We start from the raw sequence: 8915 nt of genomic DNA on the forward strand, positions 1-8915 counted from the left end.
TCCCACCACATTCCATCTGCAACCGGCAGGCACCTGTCCGGTTCTGGCATGACTGTTCTCATACTTGCAGTACCTTCTATCCCTATGCTCGCGACATTTTCCATTTCTGTGCTTATAGCAATCTCAGTCCCCACATGGGCTTTTGCCTTCTTGATTCTCTTGGAATCTTCGAATCTTTCCTGTTCCGACTGTGTCAATGCAGCCGACTATTCAATAATCCCCGTACTTGAAATGCTCCAATCCCGAGCGAAATTCTTGACACCGGCGCTCTCCGACGATGCACTCTGTTCTCCAACCCTTCCGGCTGTCACTAACATTCTTGCCCCTGCCGGGCCTTGTTGTGGCTGAAACTCTTCCACCGCATCTGGTTGATCGTCCAACCATCCCGCAGCCTCTGTTGATTCCTCATAATCGAACCAGTTAACGGCTAAGTCCCCTGGATCTTGGTCACTGTAAAACTGGAGCTTGGCAAGGTCCTCCTCCACAGCCATTAAATCACCCGTTCCTTGTCCCAAACTGCCCCCTTGGATCACACACAGCTCCCCCTCTGTTGGTAGTTACTTCAGCTGAAGATTGCGCACAATCATCCCAATCTGGTCTTTGTCCGTGGTCCTTAAGGTCATCATCGAAGCCTTGGCCCGCCATCTGGTTACGAATTCTGAGAAGCTCTCCTAGGGTTCTTGCCTCCTTGTCTCGAGATCCCAGGTCGTAATCTCGATTTTTGTATTGTATGAGTACTGCAAGATGAAGGCCTCAGTCATCTCGTCCCAACTTCTCTTGACGTCATCCTCCAATTTGGCATACCATATGGCCGCTACACCCGACAAGGTCCGGCCAAATAGAGACAGCTTATGTAGTCTAGTGAGGCCCATTGGCCTTAGGATGTTTGAAAACAATCTCAGGTGCACCATGGGGTCGCCGGACCCATCAAATCGATCATTGTGCGGCATTTTGAATCTGTCAGGCAGCGTCACGGCTGCGTCGGTATACCCATCTTCGATGTCAGGGATGGTCTTGACTCCCTGGGACTTCTTAAACATATTTTCCAACTTGCTTAATTTTAAGGCTGTGGGGTCCACTTCGAACTCAAAAGGAGAGTCTGGTATATTGACAGGCGTGGGTGCCTCGGATAGTTGTGGTGGAATCGGGGGCGGAGCTGGCCCCGCTGGAAGGTCTGTATCCTCTTAGACATTTTGGGCGTTCGGTGTTTCTTCGGGTATCGGAACCCTTAGTGGGGAAGGGACTTGCTGTGAAGCAAATGCTCTGGTTTGCTACTGTAACCTCACGATTAACTCTGCTTGTTCATTCATAACCGTGGCCTGCTGTTTGGCGAACTCTGCTTGTCGGACAGCATCCTACTACATCACTTTCATGCTTTCTTGGAGTTGGCGCACCATCTCCTCCAAACTAGCCATACTGTTCTTTTCTGACTGAATTATCGGTATATGTTCCCTCTCTGTGGGTGAAACAGAACCCTGATCCCTACTGTACACAGGTGGGGTAGATAAAGTCCTCTATACTGACTGTTGAACTGATGCCCTCTGCCTAGCTATCTTCCGTCTAGTAACCGGGGATAGAGAGTGGTACACTGGTTGTCCGTCTACCAGATCCTCAGATCGATGGAGCCGACGACCTCTAATCCAGAGTGCTTGGGGAATATCTACCGGGTTGGAAGCAATGGTGCTAAACTACCTAGCAAAAAGATAAATAAAGCAATAAATAACCAAACAATCGGACAGCATAACGGCGTAAAATAAACACATACAACGCGCAGTTGGGTATTCATAATGCACAGTTGGTAAGCCGAACACACTGTTCCTCGATACTGGTCATTGTTCTCAAATCACCGTTCCCAAAACTGAACTTGATATCCGCAGATAACTGATTTCTCAACAACACTGATACTGGTGCCCTCGGGCCTGATACTCAAACTTGCAAACTGATATGTACGTTCCTGTAGAGATACACTCTAAAAGCACAGCAAGTAAAGAGAGCCAAAACACCCCTATGTTGGGGTAGGGTTTCCCTGTCCTATTTTGTCAGGAGCTAGGGTTCCACTATGCACGCAGCAGTTTTCAAACAACCTATCATCGGGTAAGCAACCTGTCCTAGCTTGGAATGGTCACTATGGATTTCGATATGCACTAGGTCGAATGGTCGAAAAGGGTGCCCCCGTAAAATCGGGGTTTGTGTTCCCATACTGTCAGAGCCCATAACCGGTCAGCCTTATGGTCATGCCTTGACAAGACAAGCCTCTGGCAAACCGTTCAGGAATGGCAGATGGCAAACACGGTGTCCTAGGCGCACCAATGCACATGCAATGCAAAGAGACACATAAATGAGATCAAAACAGGATATCATGAGTTCGAGTCAAGCTCTCTAAATTCCCCAGCAGAGTCGCCATAAACTGTAGACGACGCGCCCGCGAGGGACCCTCGCTACAGTTCGGACTCGATTTGTGTCACGGTTCTTAGTCTGAACCAAAGAGTCCAAATCCGGCAAATCGTTTTGAGAAATAGATTTTTGAAAAGAAGTGCCAAACATGGACTGTTTTGCCAGATACAGAGTCGCCACCAAAATATTTTTTATTTTGGGAAATTTAGGAAACCCTGACTTGGTGCCAAAGGCCACGTGTCCATCATCACCAAAGTTGCCTCGGCTCGGGAACTTGGGTACGATTGGGGAAGGTCAGCTATGAGCACCCCCTCTCGCCCGATCCGAAGATCGGCCTCTACTGACCATGATATCTGATTTTGAAAACGTTATGTGTTCTTATCCCGATTATTAACCTAGAATTGCTATGTTATGCGCACAGCACAAAAGTATAGACTAGATTGCCTAATTTGGGGATGAGCATTGCATATCCGTTTGTTTTGAAAAAATGTTTTGGAATTTGCTACTCGCAAGTAGGCTAAAACACGAATTCCAATGAGCTATTCCAACTCAGACAATCTGACCTTCACCCACAGGCATTCAAACAGTTATAACACATAAGCAGCTAGCCTCATGGTAATCATGCTATCATGGCAATACTCACACGCATGCAAGGATGCTAAAGCATAAATTCTTACCGAGTACTCCGAGCCAAAACAAAAACTAGTTAATAATCATATGCATGATCCTAGTTCATGTTAAGATGGCTAATGCAACACATGCAAGATGTAATTAGGATAGGCTCGGCTAATCTACAATGACATGTTAAAATGCTACAACTAACACATATTCAATTTTGGAATTGAAATACAAATGTAGTTAGAATGATGCGCCGTGCCCGGTGCATGCAAGACAAATGTATGAATGCACGCATGCATAGGATAAGGTATGCTAATTTAAATATGCCCTAGTCTACCATCATGAGCGGGTAAATAAAAGGGAAGAAAGACATGGGGTTGGAAGACATACACACACTCACGCACACTTATTACACAATTGCCCTCACTCAGAGGGTCCCAAATAAATATTACAGTCCGAATAAATAATACTAAATTAATTATTACAAAATTTCTAATCTAATTAACAAGTTAAATGCAAAGAGAAGATGACCGCAGCCTCCGCCTCGGGATATGCGAATGATGCATGCTCGGTCCATTTTGCCCGAAAACCCATACCATGCCACTGCTGCCTCTGTTAATGCTGCCCTGCTCCTCTGAAAATTGCCAAAGTCTCAGGGTATCTTCAATGAGCACTGCATAACACCACCGGCTAAGTGAAATGACCACCGGCCATGGGAAACTTCCATCGGCTGCTTTTTAGTCTATCGGCCACCAATCTACGGCCGGTCGGCATTCTATAGTGCCGGTCGGCAAAAACTTCCTGCAGAAGTTGGTTTTTGACAGCAGCAGAGGATAGGTAGTGCATGGCATAGAGTTTCAAGCACATGTAAGCATGGTCATGTTCCCTATCATGTATTGAACTCAGGGGAGCATGGTCCTTGATCCTTGGGCCATCAATCGCGCATGATAGCCTGAGGGACCAAACTTGCCATTCAATGTAAAATGCATGCAACACACAAATGAGGACCAAGACCCTATCATGTCAAAGTCAAGGGGCCTCGGTGACCGAGGGTTGAGATGTGTTTCATCACTTGTAGTATGAACACCTCTCGCCCTCACACTAGGTTTGACACCCCAAACCAAGCAATGCAATGCATGTTGTGCAAACATGGCTCAAAAATGCAACAAGAAGCTAAGATGCAAAACATGTCAAATGTGATGCAATGCAAACCATCATGCAAACAACATGGTAATGCCACTAGCATGCAACACTACAAGCAATACTACAATGCACACTAGATAGGCAAGTATGTAAAGAGGTGGGCATGCAACAATGCTCAAACCATAAGGATACCACAACATGCAATGTCATGAGCATACTACAAGATACAAATATATGATCCATGGACTTACACTAAGATGGAGGACCCTCAGCCACACCCCAAAACAGTGGCCAAAAGTGATGGAATGATGGGCAAATACTCATGCAAACTTGCATACCAAAGAGCATAAGGCTAAGGCCTAAAAGAAGCCTTCTACCACAACTATCATAACCACACATGGTATGAATGAAACAACCAAAAAAAAAACAAAGTTTTAATACATTAAAACACGCCCCAAAACCCTCATGAATGGCAACCCAAGTGACTTAAACATACAAGCATGCACAATGCCCATTTCAAGGCACAAACTTAAAAAGATGATAAATGCTGTTATACAAGCATGATATAGGTACTGAAATAGCATGAGAAGTGACTCCAAACAATTTAAACAACCTAACCAAAGCATGCCAATGACTTATTCGCTCAAGGCCAAAATTCTAGAATGCAAAGGAGCTATGTAAAACACGACTAACATGACAAAAACAGTGGCCAACAGACCTAAAACATGACAAATCATGACCAAAAGCTTCAATAAGCTAAGCCAAATCATGAAGATATACTAGGCTAAACACATGGTACATTTCTAGGCAAGATAAGGAATTACAAAGCAAGTACAAGATGCATGCTAAGGGCTACAAATCCAACCAAAGACAGAGATATAACATGACTAATAGGCACCCAAAAAACTCTAAGATGGGACCAAAAACAACCAAGCATGCATGTTGCCCTTTTAAGCCAAAACAAAGGTAAAAGAAGGACAAAGGGGAGAGGGGTGTCCCTCCCCTACACAAGACTTCAAAATCACTCCATCACAACTAAAAATCCACTGGATTTCAGTAGTGAGAAGACCAACACAACAAAGTAAACAAAGCTTAAAGAAAAGGGCACCAAAATAGACCAAAAGAGGCCTAAGGGGAGGCGTTCGACCCCCAATGCCAAAACACCCTTAATGAAAGATGTTAAGCATGAAAATACAAGACTTTTTCATGTTATACACAAAGCTTAAATCAGGATGCAAGACAGGTCGAAAACTAGTGCAAGTTTGGGGAAACTAAAGCAAATGTCTCACCCTTGAAGAAACCTTGAAGAACAGATGATCCAGCCGCTCTCTACTGATCAAAATCAGTCCAAAACCTCAACAAACAACCCTCAATGCCTCTCAATCTCGGAGCAAGGTGTAATGGTGTGTGTGTTAGTGCAAAAGTAAGGTCAAAATACACTTTTAGGCTTCCAAACACACCCTAAGGATGAGAGAGGGGGAGATATATAGAGAGAGGATGATATATCAGATATATAGATATATAAGCTCTAGTTTTTATGTTCAAAAAACTCTAACCTCAACAATGGAAGAAGAGAGGTGCTTAAATAGGCAAAGGGCAATGACTTAAGCTTCTCAAGGAAGCTAAATGAAAGGGGCAAAGGGGGCAAGGAGGTCAAGGCTTCTTGAGGAAGCTAAGACAGCTGGCCAAGCTTCTTGAGGAAGCTTTAACTAAAGGGTCAAGCTTCCTCAAGAAGCTTTGACCAAAAGGGGGCAAAAGGGGCAAAACAGCCACTTCATGCACGGGGAGGAGTGTTGGTGCATTCCAACTGGCACAGCTGGCATGCACCAAGTCTGAAGGGAGCAAAAGGGTCACACCGGCCAGCAAAAAAAGTCACCGGCCAGAGAAAAGTGCCGGTCGGCAAAATATAATGCCGACCGGCCATTGGTTTGAAGAAACCATTGCCGGTGGCACCAATAAACGGCCGGTGGGGTGAGGGGACAGCCGGTGGGGTGTGGGAATGGCCAACAAGCCATTCCCTGCCTATCAAGGCCAAAACACAAGTGTTTGGTGCAAAACCAGACACCGAAAAGTCGAGTCGAGAGATCCTGAGGCGAGGCGCGCAGCCGTGACCTCCGGGAACTCGGGACGAACACAAGCATGGATGATCACCGAGTGTTCCAACGGTGACGTCCAATTCTTGAGGACGGTCAAAAATGGGGTGTCTACAGTTGCCCCTCTTTGACAGAACTCGAAAGTCATAACAATGACGGGAGTGAATGTCAAAGCCCAGAGACGACCCATTTTTGACAAGGCCGAAGACTTAGACAGACATGCAAGACAAGCAGGATATGTGCCCGAAGGCAGGGGCAAAATGCAAGGCAATGCACAAAGCCGAACGTAACTTATGATCATGCAAAGAAAGCTGTAATGAAGCAAAACATGTGACAGTTTTAAGCTAGCATACACCGAACTACACTACAATGCAGAAAGGATGTAAGAGAATTATGCAATTCTTAATACATCTCACGTAGAGGATACAATACCTGTCTGGTTCGTCTGGTTGCACCATCCTCAAATGAACCGTACATACAATATCGTGCCTGCAAAGAAAACAACTCAACAGCTACGATGTCATTAACAACATGCATATTAATGTACTTAGAAATGCGTGACAACGCAAAGAAAGTGGGAAGCATAACAATGCTGCGAAGGCACAGACATGTAAGTAGAGCACGCGGTCTACGCAGTCAACGAAATTGATCATAAGCATGCGGTCTACGCAAGCAATGAAATTCATTATAAGCATGCGGTCTACGCAAGCAGAACATACGGTCGACGCAAGTAATGTGTGCGGTCTACGCGATTAAAACATGCGGTCTATGCAAGCAGAACATGCGGTCTGCGCCCGCAAAACATGCGGTCTACGCAAGTAAAGGAATTGATTACAAACATGCGGTCTACGCAGGTAAAACATGCGGTCTACGCAAGCAAAACATATGCGGTCTACGCAAGCAAAACATGCGGTCTACGCAAGGAAAACAAGCGGTCTACGCAAGTATTGAAATTGATTACAAACATGCGGTCTACGCAAGTAGTGTGTGTGAGAAGAGTCGAATGTACACATGTAAGTAAAAACATGTTATCCACGATGCTGGAATGTAAAGTACTATAACACGGCATAATTGCAACGATTTGTGGAAATCCTCAAGACATGAAAAGGATACGGGAAGGGACGTTCTTCGTACGTATCGAGCATCGCTCGCAGAAGTTGTGGCCTGAGGTCAACTCGAAGGTCCACATTTCAAAAGTGTGCTTTCATTCATTGTCTCAAGTGATGAAGATGCCAAACCATGTAGTTGACCCGAACAAAGGCGCGGAAGGCGCGTTGACCGCAAGGGGAGTTTTGCTGGTTTCAATTCCGACACTTTGCTACCCTGCCATTCTATGTTTTACTTTCCTTTTTACTGGTAGTTTAAGCACATTGCACTGCCTCGGGCAGGTTTTATTCTTTATCAAAATTACAAATTTTGCAAAACACATGATGGGAATGAAACAACCATTTTGTCCAAAAGATGTTGCAATTGTAAACTTTCTACGCATCGCATCGAAAGGTATCACACCACAATGTGAACGAAATTGAACCTGTTTTGAATATTGGGCACTTGCATCGTAATAATCAGGTAGTGAACCGACTTACAACTCGATGAGCAAAAACAAAGGCATGATATAACCAAACAAGTGCGAGCACAACTCGATAAACAAATCAAAGACTTAAGGAGAGTGAAATACAACTCGATAAGCAAATGTACAATAACTTGATAAGCAGACAGGTGTGACTCCGCAAGAATCGATCACCGGGGGAGGGATCGGAGGTGGTGGAGTTCCCCAATCCCTAGCATAAACAGCTCAGGGAACAAGGAAGAAGACCATCGGCCAGGGGTAGAGGCCATCGGTCACAAGAAATGGCCATCGGCCAGGAATTTGTTCGGTCGGCAAAAAGTAATGGCCGGTCGGCTCAATATTTGGCCGGCCGGCCATGAATGAGGGAATCACCAGAATGTTGACACCTGTCCTCCACCCAACCTTATCTCCTACAAAAGACCCCAGCTTCGTAGTTTTTCTCAATTCCACACTGATTCGCTATAATGGAAGAGTTTCTTGCTCAAAACCTCACAGTTTGGATTGCTAGTTTGGACGGCTCGGAAAAGTTAAATTTCTAGGGTTTCGGCATAAATGCACTATTCACTCTGGGTCGTACCCCATTGCGCCTTCCCTTTCTCCATGTCGCGGCAAGGTTTTGGAATCCGGTGACGCATGTCTTTAGCTTCGCTAGGCAAGAGATATGTCCTACCTTCGAAGATTTCCGAGCCTTAATGGAGTCCGAGCGCGATGAGGAGCTCCTGCCCCAACTTAATTTTGGGCATGCCCAATCCTTAGGGCAAATGTGTGGACTCACTATGCGTGACGCTCGGTCTCTGATTTGTGACGGGATGCTGGATATTCCGAGTTTGATCAATCGGTTTTCAAATGCCGGTGATCGCAACAACCATCGTTGGCAAGGCTTCCGGCGACACGCCCTCTGTTTGTGCATGCTATCTCATTTTCTATTTGTCTCAGGCTCCGGAGGGTCTAGTGTCCGGCTGACTGAGGTTGCCCAAGGCTTGAAGGAGGGCAAGAACTGTATTGCCATGACTCTGGCTGAGACGTTGATGGGCTTAGACGCCTTTTATCGTTGTGAGACGACCAGATTAGCAGGGAGCCCACTACTACTACAGGTA

This window comes from Camellia sinensis, chromosome 2 (genome assembly GCF_055761805.1).
Source record: "Camellia sinensis isolate YWXY chromosome 2, ASM5576180v1, whole genome shotgun sequence".
Classification (NCBI taxonomy): domain Eukaryota; kingdom Viridiplantae; phylum Streptophyta; class Magnoliopsida; order Ericales; family Theaceae; genus Camellia; species Camellia sinensis.